We start from the raw sequence: 21102 nt of genomic DNA, 5'->3' as shown, positions 1-21102 counted from the left end.
CTCACGGCGGGAGTGTCAGTGGAAGTTGGCCGTTTCCCTCACGGCAAGGTAAGGCTGATGCAAAGTGCCTAGAAGTGCCCCCTCGCCCCGCTCGACGCTCTGCGCTGTTATAGCGCCTGCGGGCGCAGCAAGAGCATCACGGGAGCGCCGGGGTGCCGGGGCTGCTGGGGGATGTAGTCCCTCAGGTGCGGTCTGGTCCCGCTGTAGCCGTTCCCCTCACGGCAGAGATGGACTGGTTGCTGGCCGTTCCCCTCACGGCGGGATTGTCAGTGGAAGTTGGCCGTTTCCCTCACGGCAAGGTAAGGCTGATGCAAAGTGCCTAGAAGTGCGTTTTATGGAATTGTAATAATGCTGCTTGTATTATTTTTAATCATAGGCCTTCTTATGCTCGCAAAAATACTGCATCTTAGAGCACGTCGTTAAAAATAAACATTTTAAACTTTTCCGTGTCTTTTTTTTACCCATGTTGTGGACTGGTATGAGAATAACAAACGAAAGAGTGTTCTTGATTCCCACCATTCCTGAGAGTAACCTAAGTCGCATGTTCTGGGTTGTCTAATCATTGGTTACTTTGCTATAGGACGAAGAGCTAATGTGACACTGATGCTAGTCGGTTAGGGGTTCTAGGTACTAAGATGAGTTTTTTTGTCCACCACAATTCACTGAGGTCGTGGGTCTCTGTGCACAGTTCTGTGTCTGAGCAGGATTCCTGCAACAGCCCCTGTTACATGTGTTGTTACTTTCACTATTATTTATGGTGCTCTGTGAGCACTCTTTTCTTAGGTGCAGTTTGGTGGCTTGCTGCTGCGCACACTTTTCTTCATTTCTGCACCTCATGGCTAAATACTTACTATCCATTAACACCAGAACTTCCAGCCTGGCACGCAACGCTTTCAAGCCTCTTGTGGTGCCCGCTTCATGAGCGGCGTACTTGTTTCTTGTTTAATTGCAGCTGGTGTTCCTGCAAAATGGCCGCCGCTAACTCCGAGCCTCTTGCAGCGCCAGCTTCACGCCATTCATGCTTGTTTACATTGGATGCTGACAAAACTTAAGTTCCCATGATTTGCAGTGAAACTGCATGTTTTTTATTTCACTTTCACAGCCCTGTGCACCCTAACATCATTCACAATGCTGTGTGTACATTAGAGGGCACTGCACACTCTTTGTTAGATCACTTAATTTCATGTACTTCACTAGTATTTTTGGGTATTCCCCTCCCCCTTCACGCTTGGAGCCCTCCCCACGCTCCGAGAACAAAAGCAGCATTTCCCTTACCCACTTACCTGTTTCCCTTTCTGTGTGCTTGGAGTGAGGCAGCTAGAGGCTGGAATGAGCTTCATAGCCTCTCTCGTCTTCTGCACCATTACCGATACCCTGTCCTTCCTTACTGTCCTCCAGTAAAAATATAACTATATGCTCCTCAACTGTATCTAGTGCAGTTTACCTGGATGCTCTACTCCATTTTTGGTTTTGCTTATTTACTGTTAGCATTTTCTTTTTAGCCCGAGCAGAGCTTCTTTCTTTTGTGTCATGGCCCTCTTCCCCTGCTCACTCCTCCAGTGTGCTGCCACATAATTATTGAGCCTTTCATGTTCTTATCTAGAACAGTTACCACCCACACCCTTATTCACTTGGTCATTTTGATTTATTACTAATTGTGTTTATTATCCAAATGTTCCATGTAATGCACCTGTAACAGCTATAATACAGTGCTTCTCTTTATAGCTTTACACCGTATAACAATGGCGGTGACTGATTGTTCTTTGACATTGAGTCCTTTGTTTGTGTTCTTGACACTCAGCCTACATACACACACTAACTTCTTGAAATTCACTTGTCTTCCGGTGACTGCAAACTTAAAATTTTGAATAAACCTCTACACTCTACTCCTACATTATATGCATGCACACAATGAGGCTACCTTTTTTTGTATAACATCTTGTTCCTTGCTAAACTCCGGCACAGTAATGTATGACAACGCTCGGTACTCAGGAATGTAATGTTATGTCTGTGGTATCAATCACAGATTAATAAGGCAGTGATTTGGACTTTTAAACCTTGAGACCACGTTTATCAAAGGCATACCTACACAGCACTTCATTATTTGCCCTTTAGTCACTGTGGTAGGCTGAATAGGATTTAGACATCCTAATATTTTCATTGTTTAAATACAGCTACTTACATGCCTTGACGATTTGTAGTTGTTTTAGCACACTTTAAGTAGTGTTCCCAGTACATGTGTTTTCACTAAGTGTACACAGTCGCACTTTTTTTTATCAATCTCTGTGAGCAGTGGTGTAGGAAAGTAGGATCTGCTTTCATGATTACCCCCACTGTTTGTTGGTGTCATTCTGCTTTCTGACTAGTCTGACTGGGATCCTGCTAATCAGGACCCCATTCACTGAGCTCTCTCCCTAAATTGGACTGTGGTAAGTACTTTGGTACCTTACTAATTGGCTACTGGTGTACCCTTATAAGTCCCTAGCATATGGTACTAAGGTACTCAGGGCGTAGGTGCACCAGGGGTCTGCCATGGGCTGAAGCATATATTATGCCACCCATGAGAGACCACTCAGACTGTGACTACAGACCTGCTATTGCAGCCTGAGGGAGCTGGTGATAGCACCACTCACCACAGACATGTTTCCTTATATCTGAGGTCACTGCACTTAAAACCTATGTCACCCCCGAGGTAGGCCTTTCAATACTGAAGGCAGGGTGCTTGGTTCTAAGTGTGAGGGAGCCCGGCATGAGCAGGACACCCCTTACAAACCAAGGGGTCGATTCTCCAGGCTTTATAAGTGTTGTCAGCCATTTTATACATTTAGTGGACATCAAGTCAATTACGAGATATCTAACTATATATTGGCTGCACCAAAACCGGTCATGTTTGGTATCAAATATGCTGGAATCCTACCCCAACACCAATTTCAGTGTTGGATGTAGGATCCCATGTACTGAAGGGCTCCCCAAGGGAGCCCCCTCTATTCAAAGTACCAGCCTTTCAGGGTCTAATAGCAAGCTAGGGCTGCCGCAGACTACAGACATGATTCTGTCCCCTACTGCTAAGCCACAGCAGGGGGAAGGTAGAACAGTAGGTTTCCTGTCCCATGGCAGTGTGACCCCCTCACAGACAGGACTTAGTGTATTGGGCTGGGGTGGGGGCGCTTGCCAGTGCCACCAGACTGCTTTGAAGGGCACAGTTGGTGCCCTTCTTGCATACTCCTGTTGAAACCAGTTCAGGGAGCCGTTGGCTCCCGCTCTGGTGCAAAACTGGACAAAGGACATGGGAGAATCCTCCCCTCTGTCTAGCCCCTCATCTGGCAGGGGGTGAATCATCCCAACCCTTTCATTTGGGTACTTAAGGGCTTACCTGTGGGTGGCTCTTCAGATTAATCATGGCACAAGATTCAATTCAAAAACCACATCCACTTCAACAGTCTGGGCACCTAGGACTTTGTTGGACTTTTCCTGGAACTGAGACTGCATCAAGGAAGACTCCTGCTGCTCCTGGTCTCGTCTTCCTGCCTGTCTTCTGCGTTGTTTGTGCCTGTTCTCCATCCAGGTTCTTCTCCAGGCCAGTGGGCATCAAAGACACCCAAATGTATCTCCCTTGGAGTGAAGGAGTCACTCTCTGCATCTGCAGGCACCGCAACAAAGCTGACCGGTCTGCTGCTCCTGAGCTCCCATGCACTCTGAAAGGTTCAGCAACACAGGTGGCAGTTCAACAACTCACTCCAGGCTTGCACTGTCTTCTCACCAAGTTTGAGGCCAGTATCCCTTGTCTGAACTGCTGGAACAGAACCCCTGTGTGTACCTCAATTACTTGCCTTAACCAAGGCTTGTTGACTCTCTTCTCCAGAGATCTTCGGGCTTCAGGAAGCTCTAGCCTCCAGCATCTCATCCTCCAAAGGTCTTTGTCCTTACTGCATCCTCTGCACCGTGGGCCTGCATCTTTGATTAGCTGCTCGAGGGTAAAGTAAAGTCCACATTTGTAAAGCGCACAATCACCCGTAAGGGTCTCTAGGCGCTGGGGGCCGTCGGGAAGATTAAGCGAGCTATTGCCCAGAGTCACATGGTGCTGGGCTAACCTGCCGCCGGAGCCGGGGATCGAACCGTGGTCCCCAGATTCCAGCGTCAGTCGCCCTGGCCGCGGCGCCACACCTCTTCCGTGGGTCTCTCGCAACTCCTATGCCTTCAGCCTATGGGACCTCTTGAGTGTCTTCTTTGGCTCCAGTGGGCTCCCTTGCTTGTTCGGGCCTGTTCTGCCTCTCCTGCACATGGTGAGTCTCTTGGACCTTGCTGGTCCCGACACTGCAGCTTTTTCGTTTTCCACATCTGTTTCTGCTGCGAAGGCTTCTTGGTGCTCCCGCCGGACACCGACTTCCGATGTGGGACAGCTCATAAACTGCTTCTTGTCTTCCACAGCATCACCTGGTCCTCACAGCAACATGTTCAATGTCAACTCTCCTGCATCTTCCATCATGGGTGGTCATTTGTCTTGCGTGCCTTCTTGTCTCTCCCGAGTGGCATAGACGGGTCGGGTGACTCTCCAACCTTCCAACGTCCACGGTGTTTCTTCAGGGTTCACTGGGAAGGGTCCTTCTTCAAAACTGCAACTGCAACCTCCCTATTGACTTGCATTGAGTACTTAGCTTTGTTTCCACTCTGCACACAGCCTCCGTGGGGTTCTTGGGTACTTACCTCCGGTGGTTCCTTGGGTCCCCAGCTCTTCTACGTTTTATGGGTCAGGTCTCGACTTCGGTCCACTTTCTTAGTATATGGTTTGGTCACCCCCTGTGTATTTGTGCTGACTTCGGTCCACTTTCTTAGTATATGGTTTGGTCACCTCCTGTGTATTTGTGCTTACTTACCTGTTTCCTTTTGAAATATTGTGTGTATTGTGTTTATATATCTGGGTTGGGGCTATACCAATGTGTTAGTGCATAATAAATATAACTATTTTTATAGCTACATTGTGTGGTTCTTTTTCGTTTAACACTACACTACATGATTACTTCTGGTAAAACAAGGTGCTTAAAACTCCTTCTGGACTGAGCCTGAAGGCTGCTCTCCATAGCTACCACTTAGAGAGCTTTCCATGTTTGTCTTAGACCACTAAAATCACCATAATGGTTGTTTGGATTAGTGCAAGGTGCTTCACTTAAATAAGTGTGCACCATATGCTAAGCCAACCTCCTACAAGTGATATGACATTCTTCCTGTTCAATTAACATTCACCAACATACTCCCGTTGCTCATTTAACATCTGGTGCAAGTGCTTTCAAACACTTTTTAATAACCTTCGTAAACATCTAATGCACAATCCAGGTAACATTAAGGACAATGATCACTCCACTGCCAACGCAAATAAAAAACATTGTCATTTATAGCAACCAAAGGACCTCATCCCGCACATCAAAGACAGTAAACTATAATTTCTGTCTGAAAACAAATCAACAAATCACCTTTGCAAAACTCAGTCTAGGAAATTCGCCAAAACCTTATTTGCGCCCCCCCCTTCAACAATTATCCAATAACAGTGCAATACTTTTGTACCCTGGACATCAGCAGGAAGCACATGCTGCGGCCTAGTAACGACTGACTGCACCAAGACTCTCTGTTGTTGCCCAACCCACTGTCTGGTTCATCACTTGGAGTTTCAAGAGATTGGATAAAACAGAAATCCAATGCATGGTGCATCTGACAAAATGCATTGAACTAGTAGTGATGCGTAGGTATCTTTTTCTTGTCCTTCTCAAGTGGCGAGAAAGTGATACTCCTGCCTGTCTATGACAAATTAAAAAGCAATGAGGGTAGTTTTAGGAGGGCATAGCTTGAGATTTGCTTGTTGAAGATTTTGCAAAGCCCCATCTAAAGCTCCTTAAGCTTAATGGAGGAGAAAGAGAGGATATCAGAGAATAGTAGAAGCAAACAGTGGAGGACATGGTAATACACCAGGGGCCCTATTATGTGTTGGGCGCAATTTTCCTATTGGTGCCCGTCACACACTAAAACAGGTGCGCCAGACACCAACAGGGAAAGTGCGACATATTACATGGAATACGCTGACCCCAGGGCAGCGCATTCATGTGAAAAACAGAGGGGTCGCTTTGAAACCGCTCTGTGTTTTCACAGTGTAGGCGGCAACCCACCTGCACTTTTAAAGGGGATTAGAGATCCCCCGGCAGATGGTTGCAGTGCTGGGATGTCAGGTGGTCCATGGGACCCACTCCACTCCCCTCCAGAGGGCTGCAATCAGGGGACACACTGATAGCGCGCCGCCTTTTAGGTGACGCACTGTCAGTGTGCCTCGTGAGAGCTTCTCTGCCTCTGTGCCCATGGGGCGACACCCCCATGCAAATCATGGAATGGCCTCTTGAGGAAGTGCCGGCGCTGAATATGCGCCAGCGCTTCCAGTATTAGAGATGGGGCAGAACAAGCATCTGCGGCCCCTTCTGTAATACCAAAGTGCCCGGGGGGGGCGCAAAGCGGGAGCAAACACCTGTTGCGCCCCGGGGAATTTCTGTAATACGGCTCTAGGAGCCCTTTTATGTAATTGCTGCACATTATATGTTTGCGCCTGACACACTTTAAAACAGGTGCACCAGGCACAAACAGGGAAAGAGCACCCTATTACATGAAATGCCCTGCTTCCAGTGCAGCAGCGATTCGCACTGGCCCCAGGGAAGCAAATTCATGTGAAAAACAGAGCGGCTGCTTTGAGGCATCTCCGTGTTTTCACAGTGCAGGCAGCTACCAGTCTGCTCTTTAAAGAGGATTTTAGATCCCCTTGCAGACGGTGCAGTGAATGACTGCACCCACCTGCAATGGGATGTCTGGGTGTCCATGGGACCCCCTTTACCTCCTCCAGAGGGCTGAAATCTGGGGGCACATGCCACCTTTTAGGTGGGGCACTGTCAGTGGGCCTCCTAATGGCTTCTTTGCTTCTGCGCCCACATGTATAATACAAGTGGGGGTGCAGAGGCAAAGGGATTCCCTAACTTGCATGGGGCACAAGCATCTGCTGCCCCTGATGCCCCTTCTGTAATACCAAAGTGCTCCGGGGGCACACAAAGTGCCCCAGAGGGCACGAGAGAGGAACATGGAAAATGCAGATAGTATAGATGGGGAAGGCAAGAGATTGGTAATGGGTACCGAGGGTCTGAAAGCAAAGCAGTAGATCAGGAGAAGGGGACTGGGTAAAAGGAATAATATATAGATTAGGAGAAAATAGTTGATGCATGGGATGAAGGAATCATAATGAGAGGTGGAAGTTAAGTGGAGAGAGGACGAGTAGGCTAAGAGAGGGTGGAAATAAGAGGACAAGGGAGAAGAAAAAAGACAGAAAGAGGTGGGATTAAAATGTAGATAGCTTGAGAAGGTTGGAAAGGGCTATTAAAGATGTGGAGGGAAGCAAAAGTATTGTGGTAAATATGTGAAAAATATAATTGGGGAAGGACATGAAGTTATTGTATTGAAGGAATTGTAGAGCACTTCCTACCACTTAAGAGACCACAGAACACTCTCTGGGATCCTTGCTACACATTCTGTGTAGCATGTTGAGACATGCTTCGAATATGGTGCAATGAACGATGCTGTGCATTACTGTGAGCTACAGCAGAGAGTCGGAGAGTAGGCGCATTTGAGTATACGACAGTCCAACATATATAGTTAGCCATCTGCATCATTAATATATGGATGATAAAAACGCATTTTTACAGGTCTCTGGAATTCAGTTTGATTGTCTTGTTACTTACTGAGCAGAGATCAATATCCAGAGCCCAGCAGGGAGCATGAGCTTCTTCCAGGGTCAAGAGGAAACATACTTCACAATGGCCTTGTCTGGAAATAGCTGCAGAGTTTCTGGTGAAAGAAGAGCTGCAGGAGTTGATCCACTGCTTTGAAGGTGATAGGTCCACCTGGAGAAAGCGCCCATATTGGTTGGTTGAGGTATAGATTAGTAGGGGGACTTTTGAAGTAAACATGTTTTACATTATCTGCTGCTTCCATAACATGCATTAGTAAAGCACACATTCAGCCCTTTAGGCAGCCCTGCCAAGTACCACACATTGGGGGTTAGAGTAACCCATTTTAATGCAGATGACTGTATCACCGCATTCAAATGCATTAGTAACTCATAATTAGAACTCCTCCGACTTTATAAAGTCATGAAGCACTGCATGTATTTGAACAAAACAAAACCTGCACGCTCGGCCGGCCGACCTGGAATTCATTTGCGTCGCTCTGGTCACAATCAACTAGTAGATACAATAAATTAAAATAAATTAACCCCAGTGCAGCCGCCAGCGCAGATGTCCTGTTCTTAGAAAAAAATTAAGTTCAGAGTTAAGCTTGTCCTGGCCTCAGTGGGCCACGTAAATCCACTGACCAGTGGTGTCTGGAATAAACAAACTGCAAGCACGGTGGACCCAGCTTCCCATGAATTTCGGTGCCTTCTGATGTTGTTCTGGGGTGGAGCACATTATCCCTCAGAACGTGTGGCAGTGTGAGAAGTAGCAAGTACGTAATTGAATGTCCACCTGTTAAGAAACCACTAAGGTCTCTCTGCCTCGAATTATATCTGAAAAGAGTGTTTTCTACGTCTCGCCCAGGCAGGGCATGCGCTGTCTCTACGAGGCATGCTGTTAATAGAATATGGGCTTTAACCTCCTGCGTGCCTCGGGCGGAGCCCCCAGCCATCTGATGTCACGGTGGGCGTGTGCGTAGGACGGCCGAGGGCCGTCCGAACCGGGAACGCGTGGGATTTCTCAGTACTGGGGAAAAATTACAGCCACAGCGAAGCGGTTAAGCACAGCCCATCTTTTCAATTGGCTCCTCTAAATGCTGTTTTTTGATTGGTGAATAGGCTTAGCAGTCCCTCCTTTTGGAATTGTGTATCCTCCCATGAGGACTGCCCCTGTCACATGTGTTCTTACTTTTCAGGTTCAGGAATTACATTGCGCCCGCCACAACGAAAAATGGCGATGCAGAGCGCGTAATGTATTTGTTTTATTTATTTATTTCTTTACTTAATTCCCTTCGGCCGTATGCTGGAGTTTACTACCCCCCACCCTGCTCCTCCACAGCCCCACCGCCCATCAGCACTCCCTCGAGGAGCCGCCACTGTTGTTGTCACTGGTAAAACATATTCTGGGTAGAAGGTTGGAAGGGCCTTGCGCTCTGGCGAACTAGTTTAGAGAAAGAAAATGTGGGGTACTTGTGATGACTGGGTGCAACCACAGCAGGGGTGTTTCATTCAGGTCATTGTGTAGCTTGTGTGTGCGTCCCCCTGAAGGTGAGGAACTGCCTGTGGGGTGTCTACGACGACCATGCTGAGAAATGCAACACAGTGACAAGACCCTGCTGAGCACTGGTGGAGCAGGTGTGCCAAGGCCCCAAATGCAAACAAGGCAAATGCCCCCACGTGACATGAAAAACTGATTTAATTAGGGCACAGTTTGCCCCTCATGCCCCTGGACTCTAGGGATATGTATCCTACAGTAACAATGATAGCAGTGGAGCCAGCCTCAGCAGCTGAGTGTCTGGCACCTCATGCGTATGATTGTTGCAGTCACATTTAAACGACTGATGTTGGGGGTCCCTGACAGCGCCCAAGAGCAATCTCCACACAATTGAAGGAAATGAGTGCAATTTTAAACAGCATTATTATTAAATGTACAAAGCCTCTGACACCATAGATTACACAGGTTATTTTTTGTTCAAGTCCTATTTATTGACTATGAACTCTATTTGTCTTAGCACATTATTTTAGGGTTCAAACAGGTACACATGGGGTGTGAACAACTCAGCTTAGAGTATCTCCTTATGACAAAGTGCATTCACTATTTACAACAACATGTAAAAAACACAATTGCAAAATTACAATGACAGAAACGGTCCACAAAAAAGGTAAGTGAGTTAATGTGACAGCAAAATCTTATTTACAAATGGTATTTCAAGGTCCTACCATACATCTAAGAGAGATTATGTTATTGTCCCTGGGGAATATTATCAATTTGTCCCTCCAAGGTAAAAGTAAGTTGTCCTGTAGCTTGCCAGGGACAGTCATGTATTCAAAGTTATAAGATGCCTGATTGTGAGATACGTCTCTCACTATATGTCCCAAGTATTTAATTGGATCATATGGCTTGTGTCTCTCCTGGCACTTAAGTTGAGCCTACGCGTTTCGACCTGGATAGAAATCTTGACAGGATAGGAAATTTAAGGCAGGTCTTCATCAGGGCTCACAGTAGGTGTTGGGGATCATCATGTCACACCTGGGGGAGATTTATAAGGGGCATGTTTTAGTGATAGGATATTGGGCATAGGACCAATTACAGTGCTTGTGGGTGATATTTACAAATCAGTGTGAATGATAATTATTTGAGATCACGTACCCGAGTGTGGAAAAGTCTGTACTACTAGAACACCTACGAGCGGGAACCATTCCAGTTGGTTTACAAGTAAAAAATGTGCCCGTGATCTTTACAGACGACCCCGAATATTTGGAAGGATTCTTATAACTTTGAATACATGACTGTCCCTGGCAAGCTACAGGACAACTTACTTTTACCTTGGAGGGACAAATTGATAATATTCCCCAGGGACAATAACATAATCTCTCTTAGATGTATGGTAGGACCTTGAAATACCATTTGTAAATAAGATTTTGCTGTCACATTAACTCACTTACCTTTTTTGTGGACCGTTTCTGTCATTGTAATTTTGCAATTGTGTTTTTTACATGTTGTTGTAAATAGTGAATGCACTTTGTCATAAGGAGATACTCTAAGCTGAGTTGTTCACACCCCATGTGTACCTGTTTGAACCCTAAAATAATGTGCTAAGACAAATAGCGTTCATAGTCAATAAATAGGACTTGAACAAAAAATAACCTGTGTAATCTATGGTGTCAGAGGCTTTGTACATTTAATAATATTGAACCAGATTCCTGCCTCTGATTACCTAAACAGAATCTACCCCCAGTGATTTTTGAAAAACAATTTTAAACAGCAGCATTACTCAGGAGAGGGGACAGTCACTGTCTCTCCTTTGAGCAAACGCTTGTATCCTTTACTGAATAAACACATATCCATTCCATATGAAGGGGGGGAAATCATTCCTTTTCCGTCACTGAACAAAAGTGAAGCTTTAGATACAATACACAATTTCTATAAACTATAGCAGTCCAAGTAAATGGCATATATATATATATATTGTTTAAAATGGCAGTACTAACATTTCATGTTAGTAAAAGAAGGGGAATTTGAGTCATTCTATACATAATGTAGAGATTTGCACCTGTTTAAAGCTGACCCAAGACCACTGCTGTATATCATGTCTTCCTCCAGTCTGAATCACACCTGGGAATTTCCCTACCACTCCAGCTGATAGGGAGTCTAAAAAGATAAAGTGCTTTCAGCCTAGGCCTGGCCTTGAAACATCTTACTGCCATGTGCCTGAATGCTCTATGGGACATGGTAGCTACGTCGGTCCCTAATCTTCCAGGAGTAGGTGATTCAGTCTGGCCGTGATACCGCATGTTTAGTCACCACTGTGGTAGGAACACCATATCTTCACAATGGATAAACCACATATACCACATTCAATTTGAACAGGATATACTATTTTTAATATATTTTTTACTATCATTTTGTTCACCACAGCATATTCAAGAGGAAAAGCAAACAATATACATGATTCTTAGGTGGAATGCTACATCAGTCCAGAAGTTTATAAGTTTGCTTTCTAGTTTTAGTTAATAAAAACCATAACCATATGCTCCTGGTTAATATAAAATGTGTGACTTCTCCTATGCAGGAGCATAGTTACATCAATAAAAAAGAGTGCCAATGGTTACATTTTCTCAAAATAGAATGAGTGAGCCCCACATGTTGAAAATAGGCGACCAAAACAATCAGGCATCAAGAGTGAAAGTGCAAGTGCCAAGAAGCATTAAAATGCACAGTATGAAGTGGCAGCCACTTTTCAGATGCCTTGTCAGTTCGTCTTTTTTGTAATACTCTGTTATTAATCTTTGAGGGGGTGTGGCAAGCTGCAGAGCTGCAGGAGGGGGGAGGGGACGGAGAATGTGTCTGTGTGCTTTAATAACCTAACCCACTCCTCGAAAGAATCTTTGCATCAGTTTGAAGAAGCCCGGCACCGATGCCTCCAGGCAGGAGCGAGCTGCTTCCATTATGTACATTGGTTTCAGGAGAAGCCTCCTGAGGCGTTGAGCCGTGGGCAGCAACATAGAAGGTGGAGCCAGGATTCTCACGTATTGTGACAGAGTCTCCAGGACCCCTCCTTGCCCCGGCTGGCCCATGCGTGGAGGTCGGCCAAGGGGAGGCCTAGTAGGCGCATGTATAAGATCTCTCCACGTGCCTGTCTGTTGATGGCTTCTGTGAGGTAAGCTTGTGGCTTGCCGGGCATGTAAGAGTTGTTCTGTTGCATCCAATGAAGAGATGAGAAGTATGATAAATAAGAATGATATTTATCCTTATACAAGTGCAGCACTCAGATCCAAACAGAGTGTTTCTTCTATCAGCTCCAGCTTAGACTGACCAGCCCAAGCCCAACATTCTAAACTGCTAAGCACATTCAATTGGAAGATGCAATAATTTATTTATTTATTTATTTATTTGCTTGTATAGCGCAGGACTCGACCCCCGAAGTGGTATCTCCGCGCTTGGTTCGCCAATAATGTCAGAATCCGAGCCTTTCAGAGGTGCCAACAGGACTATCCTTCCCAAAAAACAAGTGTGTCTTCAGTGTTTTCCTGAAGGAAAGAAGATTGGAATTTTGCCTCATACTGATAGGGAGTTTATTCCAGAGGGTGGGCCCTATGTATGAAAGGGCTCAGCCACCCTGCCTAGCCTTCCTAATAGGGGGAACTTTTAGTAGAAGTTGGCTGCTGGAATGCAGAGGGCGTTCCGGTTTATGAAACTGACATTTTTGGGCCAGGTATTGCGGGCCTGTGCCACAGAGGCTTTTATGTATGATGCAACATATCTTAAACTTAATGCGCTGACGTATGGGCAGCCAGTGAAGCTCTTCCAAAAGGGGCCTAGACGGAGTTCTCGATGGAACATTAAGGACTAGCCTGGCCGCTGTGTTTTGGGCCACTTGCAGTCGGTTAAGCACGTTTTCATTGGCGGAGATGAGAAGACCGTTGCAATAATCTAACCGACTTATCACAAGGGCCTGGACAAGGGTCTGTCTATAGAGGTCTGATAGAAAAGGAAATACTCGTCTTAGAAGACCAATTGTCCGAAAACATGATCCAGTCACCAAGTTCACATGTTCTTTTAGAACTAGTCCCTGATCTAATCGCACTCCCAGATTCTTCACAGATTGCTTTGGCCATGGGACAGGTCCTAAGTCCAAAGGCCACCAGTCTGGTGACCAAAGGAGATTAGCTTTCCCAAAAAGCATCACCTCGGTCTTGCCAACATTACACTGAAGGCAATTGGAGGTCATCCATTTAGACACTGCTCTCATGCCTTCGGCAAAAGCATTCTTAATGGCAGGGGTGAGAGTCTGGAAGGGGAACAAGAGCTGGGTGTCGTCAGCATATGACACTGGGGTAAATCCATGTGCTCTCACGATGTCAGCAAGGGGGGCCACATACACATTAAATAATGTGGGGCTTAGGCATGAGCCCTGTGGGACCCCCTTAGTGAGCTCCCTAGAGGTGGAACGATAGGAGCCCAAGCTGACGCTTTGTGAGCGGCCAGAGAGAAAACTCTCTAGCCAGGACAGTGCCACACCTCCAATCCCCACTCTCTGCAGACGACCGAGAAGAATCTCATGTGACACAGTGTCAAAAGCTGCAGACAGGTCTAACAGCACCAGAATCATGGAGCCTCCTCTATCCTGTGCCATCTTGATGTTATCTGCCACGGAGAGGAGCGCAGATTCGGTGCTGTAGTTGGGTCTGAACCCAGATTGAGAATAGTCCAGACCCCCTGTTGCCTCAATGAAATTGGACACATGAGTGTTCACATGTTTCTCGGTCAGTTAGCTCAAGAATGGCAGTAGGGAGATGGGGCGGAAGTTGGAAAGATCTGTCCATGGCATGGCCGAGTTCTTCCGAATCGGATTTACTACTGCTTTTTTCCAGTCTTGTGGTATTTGTCCCTCTTTAAGAGAGAGATTCATGATGGTTTGCATCATTGGGCAGAGTAGATTACTCAATGAGGCAGTTATTTTAGCTGGAAGGAGATCTAGAGGGGAGCCTGTTTTTATATTGCTTATCAGGGACAAAATGTCATTTTGGCTAGCTTCTGGGAAGGCCATCAGAGTACCCTTGTGTGTGCTAGAATGGGCCCGAGTACAGATAGCAGTATCTTTGGAGTTGTTGGCCGTAATAATTTTTTCATAGATAGCCTCTATTTTGTTTTCAAAGAATAGGGAGATGTCATTACATAAGGTTTGGGAGAATTCGTCAGGACTCTCACAGGCCGAGGGTTTCACGAAGGTCTGCAAGATCCTGTATAACTCTCTGGAGGAATTGCCTGCTTCTGCTAGCTGTGACGCCAGACAGTTTTTCCTAGCTAGTCTGATGTTTTTGTAGTAGGAAGACATGGCTTCAGAGTGGGTCTTCTTACTTTCTTCGGTGTGAGTTTTTCTCCATATTTTTTCCAGCTTTCTGCAACCCTGCTTTTCTAGTCTAAGATGTTCGGTATACCATACCTCCTGCTTAGATGTAGAGTGTTGTTTCATCAATTTCAGCGGGGCTAGGAGATTGACTGTTTCCAAGAGAGCTGTGTTATGTTTGGAAAGGAATGACTGTACATTATCTGTTGCCGCGATGAGCGGCTCTCTCCAAATTTCCTGAATCGCATCTAGAGTGACCTTATGCCATTGTCTGCGCCATATGGGAGGGGCAGGGGGTTGTTTAGTGGGTTTAACCAAACCAGGGAGGGAAAATTCGACCACACAATGGTCTGACCAGTTTACTCGGGTCGGGGGATGACAGTGTATCGTGGGACAGTTGGAGAAGATTAAATCTAGAGTATGACCTCCTATGTGGGTAGAGCCATTGTTCTGTATCTTGAATCCTAAAAGAAGAGCAAGGTCGGAAAACAAGGACAAAGTTTCAGGATGATCAGGGATATCAGCATGAAAGTTGAAGTCCCCTAACAGGAGAACATTTTCTTTGGCTCTAAGATGTTGCGCTAATAGCTCAGTTAGAGACAGAGTAAATCCTGTACTTGGTCCAGGGGGGCGATAAATCAGGGCTCCTTTCCAGTGTTCTTTAGGACCTGAATTGATCTTAAATATCATCACTTCCATCGAGGGGTGACTGGTCTGTTCAATTACAGAAACGTTTAAACCTTCTTTATATATAATGGCTATTCCGCCTCCGGTTTTAGTCGGGCGATCCAGCCTTAAAATTTTATATCCTGCAGGGATTCCTAATGTTATGGCAGGGGTCATGTGTGGTTTTAGCCAGGTTTCTGTTAAAAAACAGATTTCTGGATTTCAGGTAATCATACATGATTCAACTCCCACCGGGGGAGAGAAAGGGGGTCTCAGGGAAAATATTTAAAGACCTAACCAGTTTCAATCCCCAATTCTATTTATAAACAACACAAGAAAAAACTGGTGGTCTAGCAAGGAAAAAAGGAAAGAAGTCACAGAACACAGGTAATGGCAAATCATATGCTTATATGACAGCTAATCGTAGTAAGATGAGGAAGGGAGACAGAAAGTAAGGATTTCCATCAACTGCCCTTCGTGGCCAGTGTCATCATTTGGAACTCCAGAAGTGCCCCTGTCACCTCAGCTCTTCTGGCAGCAAGCCAAACGCTAGTGAACTAGGCGTGATGTAAGGCCTATGATAGACAAATGACAGGCTGAGTATCTCAAAGAAGTATACTGACAGAAGCAGTGCAAAGATAGAATTGTGAATATAAGTGAATTAAAAAAGTTCAACAGAAGTCCAGAATATATTTATTAGTGACAACTGGTGAGCTTGTTAAAAAAACACAGTGTCGGCTTTGAATTTATCTACCGAGAGAAGATGGTCTACTAGTTTCAGCCGTGATGGGCTCAAGGACCCCGGCTTTCTTCAGGACCTAGTTATAAAAGCTACTTCATTTAAGTGCAAGTTTTGAAACAGTGAAAACAAAACAGCAACAGAAAAATCACAATGTAATTACAAGTGACCAATCACAGTACCTCTACACCGGATGATAAATTATTCATACCTGTAGAGATAAAACAAACATCAAACCTACAGAAGAAAAGCACTTGTAAACTATGTCAATCGCTCACTCTTATCCTGTTCTGTGATAACCAAATACATTATAGAAAGTAGTGGTTCACTCACCTATCCAATGTGAGGTAACAAACCTCACCTCATCTGGCACTGACTCAGGTCAAGGGAGGCACCGCCCTGCAAAAATAGGATTTAAAAAAAAATATATATATATATATACATATATCAGCCCAATGAGCCACCTGTCCTGTCTAGGTATATAAGGACAGAATGACCTTGTATGTACTGGCTGATTCCTAAAAAACTAACATCTGTCCCCAGTAATAAGCTTATGAACTAATGGCCAGTTGGACAAAAACAACTTGCTAGTAATAGCACGGAGATCTAAAGAACCTTGCAAAAGACATTCACTCAGTAGGGACATTCAAATATCTGAAAAGTGTGCCAAATGTCATTTCCGCAAAAAGTCATGAGGAACATAAGTTGGTAATATCCACCAACGAGGAAGACATGCTAAATACCAATCTACCTAGCCTGATACTGGCGCAGGGAATAAGGTAACGTCTTCTCTCTAAGAGGACCAAATTGTTCCCTCTCAGAACTCGCCATGCAAAAGCATTGAAATGCTGATGGCCAATGTACAGTAAAAAACGGACTCCTCAATGTCAAAAAGATGCGCGCTGTAAAAGCGTTTCTGCTGCATTCAGAGAGCTAGATGCGGAATTCAAAACGCTCACCTCTCCGTCGATACCTCGGGGTAAGTCCTGAGGCAGGGGGAGGTAGCGTTTCTTCATCGCCAGCTGCCATTAGAGCTCCGCGGGCCGAATCATGTGACATGTGACGTCACAAGGACCCGTCCAATCGGGAGGTAAAACTACAAAAAAAGTCATCGGACTGGGAAATGTAGTCCATAAACCGGCATCAAAAATGCTTTATTTGCGTAGAAAGACCGGACGCATATGGGGCTTGTAAGCATTATTAATACAAACTTGTCAAATACTTAACACAGTGTTGTATAAACAATCAAAGTGTTTAAAACAACAAAGTCTCAATGTTATATGTATTAAAAATCTCGAGTGTCTATGTGCCCTCGCATTTATGTATACAACCCTCAGTTTCTTCATTCCTATGTACAGTCAGCAAGGAACATAACTTGCAATCAACATAATAGACAACCAAGGAATATTAATAGTAAGTCCATATGTCCTATAGCTGCACATTGAATGAGAAAGGGACCTAGGAGACATCCACTAGTAATAACAATAAGGATGTCAGAATGCTTATTCTAGAACGCATTTTTTATCGACACCCATGCAAGATTTGGTTAAATTTTGATCTACAATTACGTAGGGATTTATGGAGAGTATCGTAAACAAACGTGGACCGTAACAGAGGCATACTGTTCCTAATAGGGTCCAAGGAATGTCATCATTGAGACCCTGTGCATCACTTTTGAGTTTAAACACCCAACTCTGCTCTTTTTGAAAAAGGTATTTAGTCTTGTCACTCACATGGGGGAGTATGGCTGGTTTCTCCAGAACTGTCCAGAAAAAATCTTCAGGCTTATGTTTATGCTCCAAAAAATGTCTCGTCAGCTTGGTATTAGACTTGCCACAGCGGAAGGTACTTTTATGTTCCAGCATTCGTAGTCGTACCTTTCTTGTGGTCATACCCACATATCGTTCCTTACACGGACATTCAATTAAATAGATTAAATGGTCACTGTTACAGTTGGAAAAATGTGACTGAATCCAGGGTCTTTGAGTGCCTGGTATTAAGGAAACGTCAATTCTTCGCAAACCAATGGCATGTAACTCGCTATTGAGGTTTGATAGCCAGCATCCAAGATCTTTAAAGGAAAATCTGCCTTTTGGCCAGTTTGTGCGCCTTAGACGCAATTGCTCTACATCAGAGTCTTATAAACATCATGCAAACAATCTGTCCAAACTGTTGCAAGGCAAGATGTACCCTAGACGCCTGGTCAGAATGGCCTGCAAGAGGGCTTCAAACAACCATAGAGAAGCTTTACTGGAACCTAAAATTACGAAACCCCCATTGGAGCGTTTGACATTTGCCAATACCTTCAGCACCATGAGCAATGCTTTGCAGAAATGCATCCGGAAGAATTGGCGTTTCCTTAATACCAGAAATAAACGAATCCCCTTGCCCCTTTTTGCATTTAAGAGAGGGCAAAATTTGCGGGACGTTCCGGTACATACAAGACCAAGGATGACACCTAGGACGAATAACACCTTGTGGGACCTACCTCCGGTCCAAGGCCATTCCCCGTGTGGAAATTGCTCGATATGCCCGCAAACTAAACAAACCAAAACAATAGACATAGGCACTTAAAGACCCTGGATTCAGTCACATTTTTCCAACTGTAACAATGACCATTTAATCTATTTAATTGAATGTCCGTGTAAGGAACGATATGTGGGTATGACCACAAGAAAGGTACAACTACGAATGCTGGAACATAAAAGTACCTTCCGCTGTGGCAAGTCTAATTCCAAGCTGACAAGACATTTTTTGGAGCATAAACATAAGCCTGAAGATTTTTTCTGGACAGTTCTGGAGAAACCAGCCATACCCCCCCATGTGAGTGACAAGACTAAATACCTTTTTCAAAAAGAGCAGAGATGGGTGTTTAAACTCAAAAGTGATGCACAGGGTCTCAATGATGACATTCCTTGGACCCTATTATGAACAGTATGCCTCTGTTACGGTCCACGTTTGTTTACGATACTCTCCATAAATCCCTACGTAATTGTAGATCAAATTTTAACCAAATCTTGCATGGGTGTAGATAAAAAATGCGTTCTATGATAAGCATTCTGACATCCTTATTGTTATTACTAGTGGATGTCTCCTAGGTCCCTTTCTCATTCAATGTGCAGCTATAGGACATATGGACTTACTATTAATATTCCTTGGTTGTCTATTATGTTGATTGCAAGTTATGTTCCTTGCTGACTGTACATAGGAATGAAGAAACTGAAGGTTGTATACATAAATGCGAGGGCACATAGACACTTGAGATTTTTAATACATATAACATTGAGACTTATGTTGTTTTAAACACTTTGATTGTTTATACAACACTGTGTTAAGTATTTGACAAGTTTGTATTAATAGTGCTTACAAGCCCATATGCGTCCGGTCTTTCTACGCAAATAAAGCATTTTTGATGCCGCTTTATGGACTACATTTCCCAGTCCGTAGACTTTTTTTGTAGTTTTACCTCCCGATTGGACGGGCCCTTGTGACGTCACATGTCACATGATTCGGCCTGGGGAGCTCTAATGGCGGCTGGCGATGAGGAAACGCTACCTCCCCCTGCCTCAGGACTTACCCGGAGGTATCGACGGAGAGGTGAGCGTTTTGAATTCCGCATCTAGCTCTCTGAATGCAGCAGAAGCGCTTTTACAGCGCGTATCTTTTTGACATTGGGGAGTCCGTTTTTTACTGTACATTTGCCATCAGCATTTCAATGCTTTTGCATGGCGAGTTCTGAGAGGGAAAATGCGGTCCTCTTAGAGAGAAGAAGACGTTACCTTATTCCCTGCGCCAGTATCAGGCTAGGTAGATTGGTATTTAGCATGTCTTCCTCGTTGGTGGATATTACCAACTTATGTTCCTCATGACTTTTTGCGGAAATGACATTTGGCACACTTTTCAGTTTTTTTAATGTACCTACTGAGTGAATGTCTTTTGCAAGGTTCTTTAGATCTCCATGCTATTACTAGCAAGTTGTTTTTGTCCAACTGGCCATCAGTTCATAAGCTTATTACTGGGGACAAATGTTAGTTTTTCAGGAATCAGCCAGTACATACAAGGTCATTCTGTCCTTATATACCTAGACAGGACAGGTGGCTCATTGGGCTGATATGTGTATATATATATATATATATTTTTTAAATCCTATTTTTGCAGGGCGGTGCCTCCCTTGACCTGAGTCAGTGCCAGGTGAGGTGAGGTTTGTTACCTCACATTGGATAGGTGAGTGAACCACTACTTTCTATAATGTATTTAGTTATCACAGAACAGGATAAGAGTGAGCGATTGACATAGTTTGCAAGTGCTTTTCTTCTGTAGGTTTGATGTTTGTTTTATCTCTACAGGTATGAATAATTTATCCTGCGGTGTAGAGGTACTGTGATTGGTCACTTGTAATTACATTGTGATTTTTCTGTTGCTGTTTTGTTTTCACTGTTTCAAAACTTGCACTTAAATGCAGTAGCTTTTATAACTAGGTCCTGAAGAAATCCGGGGTCCTTGAGCCCATCACGGCTGAAACTAGTAGACCATCTTCTCTCGGTAGATAAATTCAAAGCCGACACTGTGTTTTTTTAACAAGCTCACCAGTTGTCACTAATAAATATATTCTGGACTTCTGTTGAACTTTTTTAATTCACTTATATTCACAATTCTATCTTTGCACTGCTTCTGTCAGTATACTTCTTTGAGATACTCAGCCTGTCATTTGTCTATCATTGGCCTTACATCACGCCTAGTTCACTAGCGTTTGGCTTGCTGCCAGAAGAGCTGAGGTGACTGGGGCACTTATGGAGTTCCAAATGATGACACTGGCCACGAAGGGCAGTTGATGGAAATCCTTACTTTCTGTCTCCCTTCCTCAGGGTTTCTTCTGTCATGAAGTTGAACATGTGTCAGGATCATCTTACTACGATTAGCTGTCATATGAGCATATGATTTGCCATTACCTGTGTTCTGTGACTTCTTTCCTTTTTTCCTTGCTAGACCACCAGTTTTTTCTTGTGGTGTGTTAATAAAGTCCCATACCTCAAGATGGTGTTTAGGCAGAGAGCGGACATTAAGAAGAAAACTTTTCCAGCCCTTGGGTGCTGATG

At 44.6% G+C, this 21102-nt stretch overlaps 1 long non-coding RNA gene across 1 annotated transcript; it reads right to left on the bottom strand.

Annotated features, from left to right (window-relative positions):
• Nucleotides 1-4917: 4917 nt before the first annotated feature.
• LOC144767490 (uncharacterized) lies at nucleotides 4918-17056 on the bottom strand. The gene is made up of 3 exons (XR_013598233.1): nucleotides 16966-17056; nucleotides 16340-16405; nucleotides 4918-7922 (listed from the first exon to the last, which is right to left on the bottom strand). It is a non-coding gene; the product is annotated as an uncharacterized LOC144767490 (long non-coding RNA).
• Between the last annotated feature and the right edge of the window lie 4046 nt (nucleotides 17057-21102).

Source organism: Lissotriton helveticus, chromosome 7 (assembly GCF_964261635.1).
Source record: "Lissotriton helveticus chromosome 7, aLisHel1.1, whole genome shotgun sequence".
Taxonomy (NCBI): Eukaryota; Metazoa; Chordata; class Amphibia; order Caudata; family Salamandridae; genus Lissotriton; species Lissotriton helveticus.
The sequence above is the reverse complement of the archived record's forward strand: the minus strand, read 5'-3'. Positions and strand labels throughout refer to the sequence as shown.